Source organism: Canis lupus, chromosome 6 (genome assembly GCF_011100685.1).
Source record: "Canis lupus familiaris isolate Mischka breed German Shepherd chromosome 6, alternate assembly UU_Cfam_GSD_1.0, whole genome shotgun sequence".
Lineage (NCBI taxonomy): Eukaryota > Metazoa > Chordata > Mammalia > Carnivora > Canidae > Canis > Canis lupus.
In genome coordinates, this window is record NC_049227.1 from 76771886 (window position 1) to 76790854 (window position 18969).

Consider the following 18969-nt stretch of genomic DNA (forward strand, 5'->3'; position numbering starts at 1 on the left):
GCTCCATGCAGGGAGCCTGATGTGGGTCTTGATCTGGGGTCTCTAGGATCACAACCCGGGCCGAAGGCAGGCGCTATATCGCTGGGCCACCTGGGATGCCCAATTTTTAGTTTCTTTGAGGAGACTCCACACTGTTCTTCATAGTAACATTCTGACAATTTACATTCCCACCAACAATTCACATGAGTTCCCTTTCTCCACATCCTCACCAACACTTGTCATTTCTTGTCTTTTTGCAGATGGCCATTCTAACAAATGTGAAGTGATGTCTCACTGTGGTTTTGATTTGCATTTCCCTGCTGATTAATGATGTTGAACATCTTTTCATGTACCTGTTATTCTTTGGAAAAATGTCTATTCGGATCTTCTTCCCATTATTTGTCTTGTTTTTGCTATTGAGTTGTAGGATTCTTTATATATTTTGGGTATTAGCCCCTTATCAAATATATGATTTGCAAATATCTTCTCCCACTTAGTAGGTTGCTCTTTTATTTTGTCGATAGTTTCTTTTGCCAGATTTTTTAGTGTGATGTGATATCATTTGTTTATTTTTGCCTTTGTTGCTTTTGCTTTTTGTGTCAGATTCAAAAATTTTACTGCCAAGACCTATGTCAAAAAGCTAACAACCTATGTTTTTTTCTAGGATATTTATGGTTTCAGGTCTTACATTGAAATTTTTAATCATTTTGAGTTAATTTTTGTACATTATGTAAGATAGTGGTTCATTCTTTTACACGTGGCTGTCCAATATTCCCAACACAACTTACTGAAGAGACTGTCCTTTGCATATTCTTTTTTAAAGATTTTTTTTATTTATTCATGAGAGACACAGAGAGAGGCAGAGACATAGGCAAAGGGAGAAGCAGGCTCCGTGCAGGGAACCTGATGGGGACTCGATCCCAGGGCCCCGGGTCACACCCTGAGCTAAAGGCAGATGGTCAACCACTGAACCACCCAGGTGTCCCCCGAATACATTCTTAACCCCATGTCTTCAGAAATTTCCCACTAGCCTCCATATCCTAGAGAAAATAGGAGAATATTGAAAGTGGGATAACTGATAACACTGGCATCAAGAATGAAAAATCAGAGGACATTGTTAATAGTTGTAATATTCCATTTGTAGCTTTATGAATTTTCATTTCTATGTCACATATATTTCATTATATTAATTTTTTTGAATGAACAAAATTAATCAGAGAATATCTAAGCTCTTTGCCTGAATATTTCCTAGGTTAGCGAAATAGCCTTGGCCTTAAAGTCATATGGGAAGAAAAAAGAGCATCCACCACAAATGAGAAGGAAAGATGACTAATTCTTGTTCTAAGAGAGTAATCCTGTTTACCACTCAGTGTGCCTGCCCAGATGGGAGAGGAAGAGGAACAACAGTCCACGTCAAAGTTAGCTCGAATTCTATATGCTTTGTAATCTCCATCCAAGAAACTAATGTCCTCAAACTTAATATCTTAATTCTTGCAGAGAGATTTCCTTGTTTAGCTCCAGATTTATTCTTGGATTACGATAAGAGAAGGAAAGAGACCTGATCTTCTCTAACAGCCTATTAGTTTCACCCAAACAATCATCTTTTACATATTCCTACCTTAAGTACTGAGAGATCTCTCCATCTACACTTTTCTCTGGTGATCTTATTAGTTGCTGGTTTTAAATCTCACCCATATGCTGATGAAATTAAACTGCATAATCTCAGCCAATAAATGCTCCTTAAATTCCAAATTTGAGCATCCAATTTTCTATATTCCCACTTGAGTGTTTAATATTATGTCTAAAGGAGAACTTCTAGTCTTCCATTTTCTCCTTTGCAAAGTAACTACCTTTCTGTCCATGCTTGTGATTTGGAGAAATCTGTTATTTACTCTTTGGAATCCAGTAAGCCTATAGATTCTGTATCCAATATTTCCTTTTATCTCACCATCTCTCTTTCTCCTTCCCTCTCTCTTTCTCATCCTGTGTCCCTCTCCCTCAAATACCCTCTCAATAAAGGGGAAGTCATCTTCATTATCTAGACTTTTATAAACTTTCCAATTGCTTCCATTCAAACTAATTTTCTTCACATAGTCACCAGAGATATTTTTTCAATTTTTTGATAAAGTTCAAATTCCTTAAATTGGCAGGAAGTGCCCCTAATGATTTACTTTCCTTCCTCTTTAACAAAAAATGCTTTCCTCGTGACCTGTAATGTAGCCATAATAAAGACTATCCATTTCCCATAAAGTGCTATCTCTTCCATATGCTAAAACTAATGCCTGCAATTATCATCATCTCCTCACTCATTCCCTGATGGATTTCCTTCTACCCTTTAGGACTCAACACAAGCATCACTTCTTCTCTGAATTAACCCTAATCCTTAGGAGCTGCAGCCTTTTGTCATTACCTCTGCCTACCTCTATTAACATTATTTTCACTTGGATTCTAACAATATAAGACAATATGGAACTTTGTCCTTCTCTACTTCTTATTAGATTATGAAGTCTTTGACACTAAGAATTTTTTTCTCTTCTTTTTTGTCTTGCTTATCTTTAAATCAACAAGAATCTAGCACAAAGTCTGGCAAAAGTTGGTGCTCTACAAATTTTTTTGTGAAAGAATGAATGTTGCCACATAAAAAGCATTTTTTTTATCCCTTTAAGATAAATCATTTCAGAATTATTTAACATAGTTATGTTAAGTAATCTATTAGGTGTTTGGTAGATATATTCCTCCATTAACACCATCTTCACCCTAAAATATGTAACAAAATTGCAATCTAAATTGTATTGTAGGGATGCCTGGGTGGCTCAGTGGTTGAGCATCTGCCTTTGGCTCCAGGAGTGATCCTGGAGTCCTGAGATCGAGTCCTACACTAGGCTCCCTGCAGGGAGCCTGCTTCTCCCTCTGCCTGTGTCTCTGCCTCTCTCTCTATGTCTCATGAATAAATAAAATCTTTAAATAATAATAATAAAATAAAATGTATTCTAGCTTTTACTTTGCTGTGGAGAAATGAAATACTTTGTATGAAGACTGCATTTAAAGAGAGAACTATTAAATCTCTGGTATACTTACAAGGTGTGATACCTTTATCTGGGAGTTGAGTTTCAGGGCATTTTCATAACAAGAAATTGGAAGTTTGAGCTTATAGTGGTGTTACAAGGGGCATCCCTGCAAGTGGTGAGATGTTTTAATCATCTACAGTTACAGAAAAAAGCCCCTTGAAATAAAATAAAATGGGGCAGCCTCGGTGGCTCAGCGGTTTAGCGCCGCCTTCAGCCCAGGGTGTGACCCTGGAGACCTGGGATCGAGTCCCACATTGGGCTCCCTGCATGGAGCCTGCTTCTCCCTCTGCCTCTCTCTGTGTCTCTCATGAAAAAGAAAGAAAAAGAAAGAAAGAAAGAAAGAAAGAAAGAAAGAAAGAAAGAAAGAAAGAAAGGATTTAAAAACAAAACAAAAAGCAAAATAGGAGTCAATCCTCTCAAACCCTGCTGCTTCTTTATCAACTAATTTAATGTAATATTCTAAATCCATTGTTTTCATTTCAACAATCTTCCCAGCATCTTCACCAGAAGTAGATTCCAGCTCAAGAAACCACTTTCTTGGCTCATCCATAAGAAACAGCTTTTCATCTGTTAAAGTTTGGTCATGAGGTTGCAGCAACTCAGTCCCATCCTCAGGCTCTACTTGTAATTATAGTTCTCTTGCTGTTTCTACCACAACTGCAGTTACTTCCTCCACAGAAGTCTGGAACCCCTCAAAGTCACCTCTGAGGATTGGAATCAACTTCTTCCAAACTCCTCTTAATGTTGATAGTTTGACTGCTTCTAATGAGTCATGAATGTACTTAACGGCATCTAGAAAGGCGATCCAAACTGTTGTTAATGTTGATACTCTGACCTCTTCCCATGAATCATGGATATTCCTAGTGACATTTAGAATGGTGGATCCTTTCCAGAAAGTTTTTAATTTATTTTCCCAAATCCATCAGCGGAATCTCTAACCATGGCAGCTACAGCCTTATGAAATGTATTTCTTCAATAATAAGACTTGAAAGTTGAAATTACTCCTTGATCCACTGGCTGCACAAAGGATGTCATGTTAGCAGGCATGAAAACAATGTGAACCTCATTGTATATCCCCATCAGATGCTCTTGGGTGACAGGTGCATTGTCAATGAGCATTAATATTTTGAAATGAATCTTTTCTTTCTGAGCAGTGGGTCTCAACAGCAGGCTTAAAATATTCAGTAAACCATGTTATAAACAGATGTGCTGTCATCCAGACTTTCTTGCTCAATTTATAGAGCACGGGAAGAGGAGATTTAGCATAATTCTTAAGGGCCATAGGATTTTCAGAGAGCTTAATGAAATGAAGGCTTCACGTTGGAGTCACCAGCTGCATCAGCACCTGACAAGTGAGGCCTCCTGCCTTTTGAAGCTTTGAATCCAGGCATTGACTTCTCCCCTCCTGCTGTGAAAGTCCCAGATGGCCACTTCTTCTTCCAAAAAGAAGGCTGTTTCATCCACATTAAAAGTCTGTTGTTTAGTGCAGCCACCTTCATGAATTATCTTACCTAGATCCTCTGGGTACCTTGCTATGGTTCCTGTCCTTCCTCCTTCCCTCCACAACTGCCATCCATATTAGAAGTGTTTCAGAAGCCTCAAGGTCCAGTCTCTGCCTCCCCCGTGCTCTACTTTGGGTCCATCTCCAATGCCCATTGTCAGGAGGAGGCCTCCAGGCAGAGAGCTTGGGTGAACAGAGGGCTCACTAACCCATAAGTTTTATCTCATTTCAAGAACCCAGTTCTGTACTGCGTGTTTTACAGCCTGAAATCAACTGCCTCACATATTTTTGTCCAGTATTGTAGTTGCTTACTGCAGGATGGCAATTTCAGTCTACTTACTCAATAGCTTCCTGTCATAGCTGGAGGCAAAATTCCATGACCATTTATATTTTACTTACCTAAGCCTTGGCATTTTAAATTGATTCACTGAAAGTCAAGGGTAACAGTACACCCAAAGTATCCTAGCTTCTAAAATAGCAGATAATTAGAAAATCTAAATTATTTCAATTTTGATTACTTTCTGTTATTAACAATAGAAGAAAACTTGATTTAATTGCTGAACATGTGACAATGGAATCATATTTTGTAAGACAGATGGCTCAAACATAAAGTTATACATAAACTACCAGTTCTGCTTTATAATTACACTAAAGAGGCCAGCCAGTTTTCTTAAATTTGGCATATCCACGCTGGGTTTTGATTACGTCTTATCTTATAATGTTTCCTTCAAAACATCTGTACTTTGGTTCATTTATTCTTCATTAAACCCATCTTCCACCCTTCCTCCCTTCCTTTCTCTTTATTTTTCATAACCTATTTCAATCTAGTATTGTCCCCTTTTATATCTGCATGCCCCTACCCTCTTTCCACATTTTCTTGCTTTTAAATGAACCCAATAATTTTGTTTTTGTCTTCTCAAGTTGTATGTAGAATCCACTTTTCTGTAATGATATTCCCCTGTCCATTTACAAATTGTACCCCACCACCTCACACACTTACTTTTCTGGCTCAAAATACTCCAGGCTTGCTCTCTGTATTTTCTGTAGGTATACCCAGTTCTTTAAAATTAGTGGAAGATAAGTTTTCCCACTGTCCTCAATGCCCCAACTTTACCCATTCCCTTTTTCCTCTAATTGTTTCTGATCTTATTTGGGAATATTCTTGATATGAATAAACTAATCCATGAACGTTTAAGAAAATCATCTCAGAAAATTGGCTAGAACTGCAGTTTGAAGTTCACCTTCTGAAACATATTTTACAGATGAATATTTAAATAAAGAAGTCCAAACTGGAGGAAATAAGTAATCTTCTGAAATGGGCTTTACAAATAATGATAATAATAAAAATGACTTTCATTCCCTATTCCTTTATGTAGCATCCATGCAGGCATTGAAATTACTGCTGTTAACTTAGGGTACACATTAATTTTCAGAAATATTTCCTTTATAAAAAGGCAAGGAAAGTCCTACTTCTGGATAAGTACTTCAAATTTCCAGTTCAGGTGAACAGAAATTGAATGGAAATACAGTTCATAAAAAATGTAAGCTGAAAATAAGTTCCTGACATTCAGTAGAAATGGCAGCTTAGATGAGAGAAGAAAATTTTGTTCGTACCCAGCATCAAATGTATCTGCAATATTATTGAGGAAGTAATGAGAATTTATCTCCTGAGGTCATATAATACCTGTTACTAAAGGAGTTTCAATTACTTGTTCTGTGGGCACACACACACCAGGGCCTTTAGCGCGTACACCAAAGGAAACACGATAATTTTGTGAAGCATATTTTCTAAGCCTAACTTCATGGTCTGATAACAATATTCAATACTGCAATCAAGATTATCTTATAAAATCTAGAATATTATGACCCCTATGTCTATAAAATAGAACTGGAAGAGTAAACTATCACTAACTGGATATTATTACTATGCATTTGACATATTGTATATCGGTTCCTAACAACAGAGTTATTACTAGTTATGTCTTTTTAATATAATACCTTGTTATTACTAGGTAGTCCCTTTTAAATATAAAACATTGATACAGCAAATAAGTGAAAAGATAAGATAGGAATCTAAGTCTGATTCCAATGCCCGTATTGTTAAGAACCTTGCCTTTCAAGGAAAGATTAACTAGGAAGCCACTGAACATTCAGATTAAGAACATGTAAATTGAGATATAGGCCGTAATTGAAAACTATGATAGAGGAGTCATGAAAATAAAATTTATAGAATTTTATTAGTATTTGATGTTAGTAGATGAAGAAGAGGAAGAATTTAGAGGAGACTCTATGTCAACAGTTCTCAAATGGATCAGACCCCAAACTCCCCATGTATAAAAATACTACTAGTAATTCTCCCTTATTTATCATGAAACAAAATTTCTAGGTACTTAAAAATTATGTGCATCCATTTATTAAATGAAATTAGTGTAACCCTTTACTTGTAATATATAAACAAAAATTAAAGAAAAAACAATTTTAGCAAATGTACCTCAGTATATAAACCACAGAACAATTACCTTGGGAAGATATAAGGAAGTTGTTATGTCTTGAATGAATGAATGAGTAGAAATGCAGGGACTCTTCAGATGTTCACACCCATATGAATAATCATTTCAACTGATGCAGCTATAAATGAAAATATATGGGATGGTTGTGTATTGGTGACTCAAACACCATGAGCTGTGTTGTTAACAGTGACATCATTTTCCATAACGGTGAAAAACTCTTGGCAGTGTTTAGGAAAAAGGACAATTTACATAGTGTATGAATTTCTGGAAATTCAATATATATTAAAACTGCCAAAAATTCTTCCTGTTGAATGTAAAACAGAGTTGAATTCTAGCTGTAAGAATTTTTTTAAATGTTTCTATCTTATCTGAATGCCTGGTAGGACATTTAAAATTCACTGAAGATAAGAAACAATTTTTGGGGACATGGTAGCCTCATCTGCAGGATGTATGGCATCTCTAGCCCGCTCCACACATTAAGGAGTACTAGCAAACTTCAATCCTTATACCAACCAAAACCCAAAAGGCTCCACAAATATCTCAGTGCCCCCTTGGATGAGTTTCTCTCCTTTTGAGAACTGCTACCCTAATATTTTGAGCCCAGATATTGAGGATTATGTAGATGTTATTAAGAAAGACAGGAAACATGTAAGAAAGAACAAGTTTTGGAGGGGCAGATAATAAGATCAGTTTTAGATACGCTGAGATGTAACTGATGTCGTATATTCATGTAGGGCTACCTATGACAAGGTGAAATGAACAAAAAGTTAAAAGAGAGATTAGACAATAGTTTGAAACTATAGGGATGGTAGCTGGTCAAGGGGGAATATGTAGAAACCAGAAGGAGGGATATATGAAGACAGATCCATTATATATTACTTTTAGTGGAGAGAAAATTGAATGGCAGACAGCAAATGAGACAAAGAAGATATAGAGGGAAAACAGAAATAGGACATATCCATGTTAAGGAAGAAAAACAAAAAGATTTAGAAAAAGTAGTGATTGGAGTTCTCAAATACTTGAAAGAAGTGAGAGGGAATAGGCTGAGGAACTGAGACAGTTGAGCAGAATCTGCTAGTGGGATACAGCTGAAAGCCATATTTGCAAAGGATTGAGAGGAGTAAAAAGTGAAGACATGCAAATAAAAAAGATGCAGTGCTTTCTTCACCAGCTCTACTTGGCATCAGAATCTGGCAACATTCAAGCTTTGTTTAGAGCAGGCAAATGCTGAGAAAATCTAGACCATTTAGAAATAAAAAAATCTGGTGGTATCACAGAGGCCACATTCCCACTGGCATATGGATTTGGAATGCGTCCTATTACTTTTGCAGTCTTCAGTGGATCACAGATGAGCTCAAGGCATAAAACTAGCAACTGGTCTCCACATCATGTAGAGACAGGAACTCTTCCTTGACAGAGTCTATCTGACTTGGTCTGCATGCTCATCTGAACTCCTGTTCATGCGCAGCTTCTGAAATCAGCCCACTTCCAAAAGCTTCAGTGCCTGATTAGAACCCTGGTTCTCACTGAGCAGACCTTGTGGTCTGTGGTCCTATGGGTCTGGGTCCAAATATCACCAGTACCGAAAGGCATCTCTGAAATTCTGACAAGGCCATACCGTCAGGTAACCTCAGCATTTGTGAGTTTCAGTTCCAAAGGCCCCCCTGGACACCGTATTTGAATGTCAGCATTACGGCCAGGAGTCTAGCATCTCATTCTCCTTCAACAGCCCTCAAGCTCCAGCACCAGCAAAAATGGAGGCCACACATGGATGAATGAAGACAGTTAAGGAGAAAGAGCTAATGATACAGAACGACCATTCAAGAAATTTGGAGTAAAAAAGAGAATAAGGGGGGCAGCTGGGTGGTTCAGTTGATTAAGCATGAAATCAGGTCATGATCTCAGGATTGAGCCCTGCCTGGCTCAGTACTGGATGTGGGGCCTGTTTAAGATTCTCTCTTTCCTTCTCCCTTTGCCCTGTGCATGATCCCCCACCTCCAGCTTGCACACTCTCTCTGCAACACTCTCTCTCTAAACGCACACACACACACACACACACCCCAAAAAGTTACCCTTACAAATTTTAGGATTATTTGTTCTAGCCCTATAAAAAATGTTGATGGTATTTTGATAGGGATTGCACTAAATGTGTAGTTTGCTCTGGGTAGCATAGACTTTTTAACAATATTTATTATTCCAATCCATGAGCATGGAATGCTTTTCCATCTCTTTGTGTCATCCTCAATTTCTTTCATAAGTGTTCTGTAGGTTTCAGAGCACAGATCCTTTACCTCTTTGGTTAGGTTTATTTCTAGGTATCTTGTGTTTTTTGGTGCAACTGTAAATGGGATCAATTTCATGATTTCTATTTCTTCTGCCTCACTGTTAGTATACTGAAATACATCTGATTTCCGTGCATTGATTCTAATATCCTGCTACTTTGCTCAATTCCTTTATCAATTCTAGCAATTTTGGGGTGGAGTCTTTTGGGTTTTCTATGAAGAGTACCAAGTTGTATAAAATAAGAAAAGATCCCAAATAGCCAAACGAATGTTGAAAAAAAAAAAAAAAACCTGAAGCTGAAGGCATCACAATTCTGGACTTCAAGATGTATTACAAAGCTGTGATCATCAAGACAGTCTGGTATTGGCACAAAAATAGACACATACATCAATGGAGTAGAATAGAGAACCCAGAAGCAGACCCTCAACTCTATGGTCAACTCATCTTTGACAAAGTAGGAAAGAATATCAATGGGAAAAAGATGGTCTCTTCAACAGGTGGTGTTGGGAAAATTGGACAACCACATGTTGAAGAATGAAGTTGACCACTTTCTAAGACCATATACAAAAATAAAATCAAAATGGGTGAAATACCCAAATGTGACACAGAAATCCATCAAAATCCTAGAGGAGAACATAGACAGCAACCTCTTTGACTTGGGCCACAGTGATTCTTACTAGACACGTCTCTAAAGGCAAGAGATACAAAAGCAAAAATTAACTATTGGAACTTCATCAAGATAAAAAGCTTTTGCGCAGGAAGGGAAACAGTCAACAAAACTAAAAGGCAACCTACAGAATGAGAGAAGAGATTTGCAAATGGCCTATCTGATAAATAGCTATATTCCAAATATATAACTCAATACCCCAAAAATGAATAATCCAATTAAAAAACGGGCAGAAGACATGAATAAACATTTTTCCAAAGAAGACATCCAGATGGCCAACAGACATATGAAAAAAAAATGCTCCACATCACTCAGCATCAGGGCAATACAAATCAAAACCACAATCAGATACCACTGCATGCCAGTCAGGGTGGCTAAAATCAATAACTCAGGAAATGATGGATGTTGGCAGAGGTGCAGAGAAAGGAGAACCTTATTACACCGTTGGTAGGAATGCAAACTGGTGCAACCACTCTGGAATACAGTATGGAGGTTCCTCAAAAAGTTAAAAATAGAGCTACTATATGATCCAGCAATTACACTACTGGGTATTTATCCAAAGGACACAACGATTTGAAGGGGCATCTGCACCCCAATGTGCACAGCAGCAATGTCCACAATAGTCAAACTATGGAAAGAGCCATGATGTCCATCAATAGAGGAATGGATAAAGATGTGATATATATGTAACAATGGAATATTACTCAGCCATCAAAAAGAATGGAATCGTGCCTTTTGCAATAATGTGGATGGAAATAGATGGTATTATGTCAAGTGAAATAAATCAATGAGAGAAAGACAAATACCACATGATTTAACTCCTATGTAGAATTTAAGAAACAAAACAGGGATCCCTGGGTGGCACAGCGGTTTGGCGCCTGCCTTTGGCCCAGGGCGCGATCCTGGAGACACAGGATCGAATCCCATGTCCGGCTCCCAGTGCATGGAGCCTGCTTCTCCCTCTGCCTGTGTCTCTGCCTCTCTCTCTCTCTCTCTCTCTGTGTGTGTGACTATCATAAATAAATAAATAAAAAATTTAAAAAAAAAGAAACAAAACAGATCAACATAGGGGAAGGGAAAGAAAAATAAAATAAAATGAAAACAGAGAGGGAGGCGAATCATAAGAGACTCTTAACTATAGGAAAGAAACAGGGTTGCTGAAGGGGAGATGAGTAGGGGGATGGGGTAACTGGGTGATGGGAACTAAGGAGGGCATGTGAGTAATGGGCACTGGGTGTTGTATCCAACTGATGAATCACTAAATTCTACCTCTGAAACTAATACTACAGCATATGTTAATTAAGTTGAATTTTTAAAAAATCTAAAAAGGGAATAAGGGAATTTTTCTTCATAAATCATTATTATTAGATAACTGAGAAGCCATCCTGGGACAAAAACTTAGATACTGAATAAATGAAAACATTTTTTTTTTCAAATGAAATGAAAAAGAGGGGGAGAGAGAATGAGGGAGACAGAGACAAGCCAAAAATTCAGAGTAAGATAATTTGTGGGAAGTGGCAGGGAGAAGGACGTAATTGTATAGTGTCAACGGCAGTGGTCATGTTTTATTTCTTAAGATAGGTAGTATGTAGGTGTTTGTTTTATTATTATAAATATTATATTTTTAATGAAATGATAACAACTATAGCATCATTAACAGCAATGCGATCATTTGTTAATTGTATATCGGGCTCCAGATATTGTGCTGCTTTCTATTAATTTTCACAGAAGCTCTGAAAGATTGTGATTATTATCTATAAGCTTTATAATCAGGTAATAATTATATAGCCCATGAGCATGGGCTCCGGAGTCAAGTCTATGATTTGCCATCTACCAACTGTGTGTTCTGGACAGGCCTACTATCTCTATGCCTTCATTTCCTTCCTTATCCATAAAATGGGGATAATAAAGCTATCCATCTCAATGATTGTCCAGGAAATAACCAATGTATAATAGTGTTATTATTCTTATTCCCTGTATTGTTCTTAACTGATGCTGTCAAGCTTTATAGTTCCAGGGTCCATGGTATTCCATTGTTTAACCTATGGGCAGAGACTTCTAGATAGTGAAAAATAGACTATTTAAAAGATGAAAGATAATTAATAAATCAAGATTTCAGTTAGTGAGAGAGAATAGAACATTTTCACCTCTTTTATAGTTTAGGTATGTATAACAGTGCAGAACAGCTAATTTACTTTCCAGAAATAATTTTTAAGCTTTCTGTGCCCTTTGTAAAGCCAGAGATTTCATGGAAAATACATGTAAGGGGCTCTACTCGGCACCAGGAATAAGCATATTTAATCAGGTTTAATAGAAAGAATACTGATTCATTTGCTAAGGTTATCACATAGGCCATATTTTTCCCCTCTTCAAATATCATATTTAATACTCCATCCCACCAGGAGAGAGATGTGCAGTTTTCCATATTTTATTTTATTTTTTAATCTTTTTTAATTTATTTATGATAGTCACACACAGAGAGAGAGAGAGAGAGAGGCAGAGACACAGGCAGAGGGAGAAGCAGGCTCCATGCCCCGGGAGCCCGACGTGGGATTCGATCTCGGGTCTCCAGGATTGCGCCCTGGGCCAAAGGCAGGCGCCAAACCGCTGCGCCACCCAGGGATCCCAGTTTTCCATATTTTAAACATTGTATATGAAACCAGGCTTTTATCTAAGTAGGGGCCGTAGATGGCTCTATCTTCCTCATGAAAATATTTTAACCTAAAATGTTCTGCAAGAACTTTACAACAATTGGAGAGAATTTCACATATAATTTGAATATATCCTAAGAGATTCCAAGTGTCTGTAATAATCAGCAGATAAACTAGTTACTCACATCATGATGGCTGTTTTAGGGACCATGTGACAATAACCACTGTTATTGATATGGGTCCAGGAGCCAAGGCACTTAGCTCTGTGATCTAGTTCTGTCTCTCACTGGCTGTGTGGCTATTGACATGTTACTTAACCTCTTATTCATAAAATAAAGTAAAGTAAAATGTACAGCATAGAGGATATAGTCCATAAGACTGTAATATCACTGTATGGTGACAGATGGCAAGTACACATCATGGTGAGCATTGTGTAATGTGTAGGGATTGTCAAATCACTATAACATGTTCCTAAAAAACCTAATATACTATTGTATGTTGACTGTACTTCAAAAATAAACTTTAAAAACAATAAGGATATTAATTTTGAAAATATAATATCCAAAATGAAGATAAAAGTAAATATAAACCTGTTTTCCCTTTGACAAATTCAACAAACACAATGCGGATGGTTTAACAGTTCCAAAGATGACAAAAATTTTAAAATAAGTAATTAGTTTGAAAAGTATGACAGGCCCAAACTTTAGATGGATGATTATTGTTGGACATTAGCTTCTTTATGAACTTAACTGTGATTTGATTATTCATAATAAAGGATAACCCAGTTCTAAGCAAATCATTACATGGATTATTTGTGTGCTGAAAATATTGATGTCCATTTCGGTACCTGAAACTTCATCTATTAAAAATGTGAATATTGTAGAAGTCCCTTACACTTGTTGATTCGTGTTTTTTCAAAATCGTTTACCAAATACTTTCTAAATTATTAAGGCCCTGGACCAGGCAATTGAAATAATAAAATGAATTGCGTGGTCCCTGCTTTAAAGACAAGTATAACAAATTATAACATAATGTGCTGCACTACATTGTATTGTATGTGTTAGGAATAACATGTGGTATGTAGTTGTATGTAGTTATAACACAATATGTTGTGTCTGTATGAACACTTAAAGTGAAATGGATTTTGCTGTATTGCATTCACCCTTCCTAGAAGCCTGCATCATTATACTGAGAAGTCTGATTCACCAGCTCACTCCATATCCATATCCAAACAGATATATTTCAAAGTGTATGACAGTATTTTAAAAAATCTTAGAGTCAAATATTCTGTTCTTTATTATTGCAATTCACCAAAATCAGCATTAACCTACTTCAATAGTTATTAGTCACTTATGGATATAGGAAAGTACTTCTAAATTGATTAAGAGAGTGACATCTGAAATTCTGAACTAAAATGAAGGAATAATACTTGTCTATGATCCACTGGTGTTAAATGTTTTCTAGCTCTTCACTTGGCAAGTAGATGTCTAGAAACTTGACATAATCAGGATTAAATGCTGTAAAGTATAAAAGGATGAGAGTATATTTGGATTTTTATGTCACTGACATTCCATGGGATAAGAGTACACAATCAATCAGTCATCATTTTGAGCTGGAAAGAGATTTTGTGATTCAAATCAGAAAAAAGATTCACCGAATCATCACAAATATAGAAGTGGCTTTGACTTTAATGACACTCAAAATTAGTAAGTTAAAAAAAATCTCAAAATCATGTGGTAACATCAAAATATTAGCATTGCATCAGCCAGCATAGCTGTCTACCTATTTCAGAATTGTTTTAGCTCCGTATTTCAGAAGAATTCATAAGCTGTTATCTGCCGAGTACATTGTATAAACCTCTCTGGGTCTCTGCCAGTCTTTTGGATGGACCTGAGCTGATTAGTGTCCATGGAAGTTGTAGCCAGAACAGCTCACAGCTGAGAAGAAGTTCTGCTACCTTGAATATAGTTATAACAAATGGAAAGTGTTGTAGAAGTAGAAAAAATAGAATCAAGAATTCTTGATCAATAATGGACAAAATACTTCAGCAAAAAATAACACCCAGTAATCTTGATGGCCAAACCTTTCACCAGGTCCTACTTCTTCTCACATCATAATCTATGTTCCCATGTCTACTCTCTAAAGAGACTATGGCCAGAACTAATGGACAAGGGTATTAAAAAATATACCAAGGAAGCTCCTTGGAAAGGAATTTTTGAGGCCATGAAATGAAGTGGTTAACCTCAAATAACAAAAGTCTGTTTTTTTGGCTTCAAATAAGGCCCTAAATTAGAGAAGAAGGTGATAATGAAGGTGAAAACAAGCATTTACATAGTTCTCACTAGCTGATAAGCACTCTTCTTAATATTCATATATTTTCATGTATTCCTCAAAATAAATTCCTATAAGATTAGTATTATTATTTTAACCCCACATCTAAAGATGTGAAAACTGAAGCTCAGAAAGGCAAAGTAACTTGCTCAAGCTCCTACAGCTGATAGGTAATAGGGATTCCATCATGGCACTTGCTACCTACATGTACTCTTAACGCCTTTGTTTTGCCAACAGTAAATACAGAATAGAGTGAATGGAAATATTTCCAAATATTTCAGATACTATATGGCAAAATCTTTTAAGAGTCATGTATACACACATATATACAGTACATATATTACATATATACACACACATACAATATTCATAACACACACTAAAAATGCTGCAGTTCTGGGCCCTATCTTTCAGAGACCTGAATAATGATAAGTGACTCATAATTCACATGTCCCATGAAATCCAATTTCAAAAATAAGAGTGAAAAAAACTTAAAGCAAATGCAATGTAAACATTGCAAAATAAAAAAAAGAAAAGAAAAAGAAAAAGGGAGGAGGGATGTCTGGGTGGCTCAGTGTTTGAACGTCTACCTGCAACTTGGGGCAATGATCCTGGGGTCCTGGGATCAAGTCTCCCATTAGGCTCCCTGCAAGGATCTTGCTTCTCCCTCTGCCTATGTTTCTGCCTCTTTCTGTGTCTCTCATGAATAAATAAATAAAATGTTCAAAAAAAAAAAAAAAAGCAAAATGATAGCAATAGCTTTGTGGCCCCAGGTAATTACTAACAGCATATTTAAGGATCCACTCTTTGTGTTTCTTAATTCTGTAGGAAACAAAACATCTCATCAGTGTTTGTTCCCCTGGCAAGTGAATCTGCTGAACTTCCTGCTCATCTTCACAGCTCTGCTTTCTTTGACTGTGCAGCTGACTGTGAATCAGCCAATGCCTGGTGCGGAAAAGTGTATTGGACTATTGAGGATCATCCTCTGGATTTTCTTTGTCTCTGAGGTCTCAGTCTCCCCAGACTTGTGTCTTGGTGGCTCTCTGATAACTGAAAATAGATTTTTCTTTTAAAATATTTTTTCAGCTATTCCAACTCTTCGAAATGGGAGGCTCATTTCAATGCAAGGCAAATTAGTCCACCATTGTGCATAATTTTTAAAATCTTAAAGTCAAATATTCTGTTATTATTGCCATTCACCAGAATCAGCATTAACCTACTTCAATAGTTATTAGTCACTTATGGATATAGGAAAGTACTTCTAAATTGATTAAGAGAGCCACATCTGAAATTCTGAACTGCAATGAAGGAATAATACTTGTCTATGATCCACTGGTGTTAAATGTTTTCTAGCTCTTCACTTGGCAAGTAGATGTCTAGAAGCTTGACATAATCAGGATTAAATGTCTATGTCTCTAATCTTGGTGGCTCTCTGATAACTGAAAATAGATTTTTCTTTTAAAATATTTTTTTCAGCTATTCCAAGTCTTCTAAATGGGAGGCTCAGTTCAATGCAAGGCAAATTAGTCCACCATTGTGAATTAAACACCTGTCCTCCTTCCTACTTTAAGGGGAGATTTTTTTCATCCCACACAGAAAATAGAGACTGTCAATAGAATGCTATTTATCTATAAAAAATTGGAAACCTTGCCATTTGCAATGACATGGATGGAGCTTGAGTATAATAATCCTAGGTGAAGTAAGTCAGAAAAAGACAAACACCATATGATTTCACTCATCTGTTGAATTCAGAAAACAAAACAAATGAACAAAGAAGAGAAAAAGAGAGAGAGAAACCCAAAACCAGACTCTTAAAATAGAGAGCAAATAGATGGTTGCCACAGAAGGAGTGGGAGGGGGATGGGTGAAATAGGGAAAGGGGATTAAGAATACAGTTATCTTGATGAGCACTGAGTAGTGTATAGAATTGTTGAATCACTATATTGTACATCTGAAACCAATTTAACACTGTATGTTAACTGTACTGGAATTAAAATTTTAAAAAAAGAAAAAAGAGAGAAAAGAAAAGAAATAGAGACCTTTAATCATTTGACCACTATGACAATTCTGACTCTCAAATTCTCACAAACCAGCCCCGGGCAGCTAAAGGGATATACCCTTGAATATCACTCTAAATAACTCTTCTTGTCTTTTTAAATAGGCATTTTTATAGCCGTTATCCCTTGGAGTTTATAGATTATGTTAATAGTTGCTTAACTTTATCTGTCAGGAATTCTAGAACGTAAGACACAGCACGAGAACCTTATATGGTTAATGTCCATCATTCAGGGATGATGGATTGGCAATAAGATGCATTAACTGCATGGGTCTTTGATTACTTCCTTATGGAGAGAGGAGGGCATCTCTCATTAAAGAATTAGTTGCATTATACTATTTATGATCATTATTTAAATTGTAGGTTTCAGAAGAGATTTGTGTGTATGTGCACATGTGCAAATGTCACCCACAAGCTTGACCTAATATTTTATATTTGTTGCTTTTACAGCCAGTCTTCCCCTCGTGATTCCTTCTATGAATTGAGTACAAAATTTTGTTTGAATACACCTTTCCCATAAGCTCTTAATTCAAGTGTTAATGGTATAGCTAGCTCTAACCCCACCTACCATCTCTAAGGTCGACATAAGACCAAGCAAAGCAGAAAATCCTCTAAATGCAGTGATTGATACAATAGCTGGTCCCAGAATCCATACTTTTACCCTGACAGTCAAGCACAGGATCTTTGCTAAAATTGTTAAAAAAAAAAACAAAAAAACACTCGGCCACTGTTGTTGCTAAACTAAGATGAAATAAGTTTGAAATTCTTGTGGGCTACCATGAGAATAGAGTTTACCTGTGAGAGAAGCAGAGTTAGGAACCATCATCCCAATGATCTATGCACTTTCTGATATCCACTTAACCTAAAGGAAAAGAGAAATATTATTACATAAGGATCCCAGAGGTCAAAAGAACAAACTGCATATCCTCAGAATTGACACATTTCCTTTTCATTTTTTATTTTTGCTCAAGCTACTTTGAATTAGATTTCTATAATTTGTATCTGAAAGAATCCTGATTAATATAATTCAACAGTTAATGAGTAAGAATTATGATATGCAAAGTCACACTAAAACTAGAATTTGGATTTATACTGGTGTATACTTTTCCATATTAAAAAAAATAGAGGTCTATGGGCTTCCTCTTTGTCAGGTTTGGCATGAATAGGGTTAATAAGAATGACAAAACAACTTCACTCGGGTTATTTTTCATATCCTAGGAATCAGGCCCAGGCCATTTGACTGAAACATCATACCAGGAGTCACATCTTTTTCACTTTTGTGCTTGTAAAGTGAGGCATTCATTGGCAAAACTCCGTGTAGAATGTAGAAACTCAGTGAAGAAAAGGGAGGGAGGGAGAGAGACATTCTTGTAACATGTTCCAAATCCACCAGGGCTCCAGGACCCACGTGAAGGGAAAGGAGGTTGAATAGGTTATTTTCAGTGAGCTGAAAACATTGTACTTTAATTATAAAATTGCAGGTTAAATAAGCTAACAAAAAGGAGGACAGGAAATTAAGACAGAAGCAGTTTGGGAACCAAGGGATTTCTCCAGTTGCTGTAGCAGATGCTAGATTTCCTGCTGAGTTCCCTCAGAGATGCCTGCATGCATAAAGTCAGATTTCTGGAATAAATCAGGAATTCCATCATATTTTTTTTTAGATACACACTAAAACATAAGATGATTTTATTCTATCCTGGAAAAACAAAGTTCAATTAAGCCAATCAAGCCTTTGGTCTATATGACACTGGTTTGATTGACTTAAAATGAAATAGCAATTTCAATGTTGTTTTGATATCACATACAGTTAATATCTTTGGTCCCTAAATCATGGGGATTCAATAAATTTTGTAAACAAACAAAAAGTAAAAATGTCTCCCAATCTCCCTACCAACCTCAGCCCACTTGCTTCACCAGATCTGC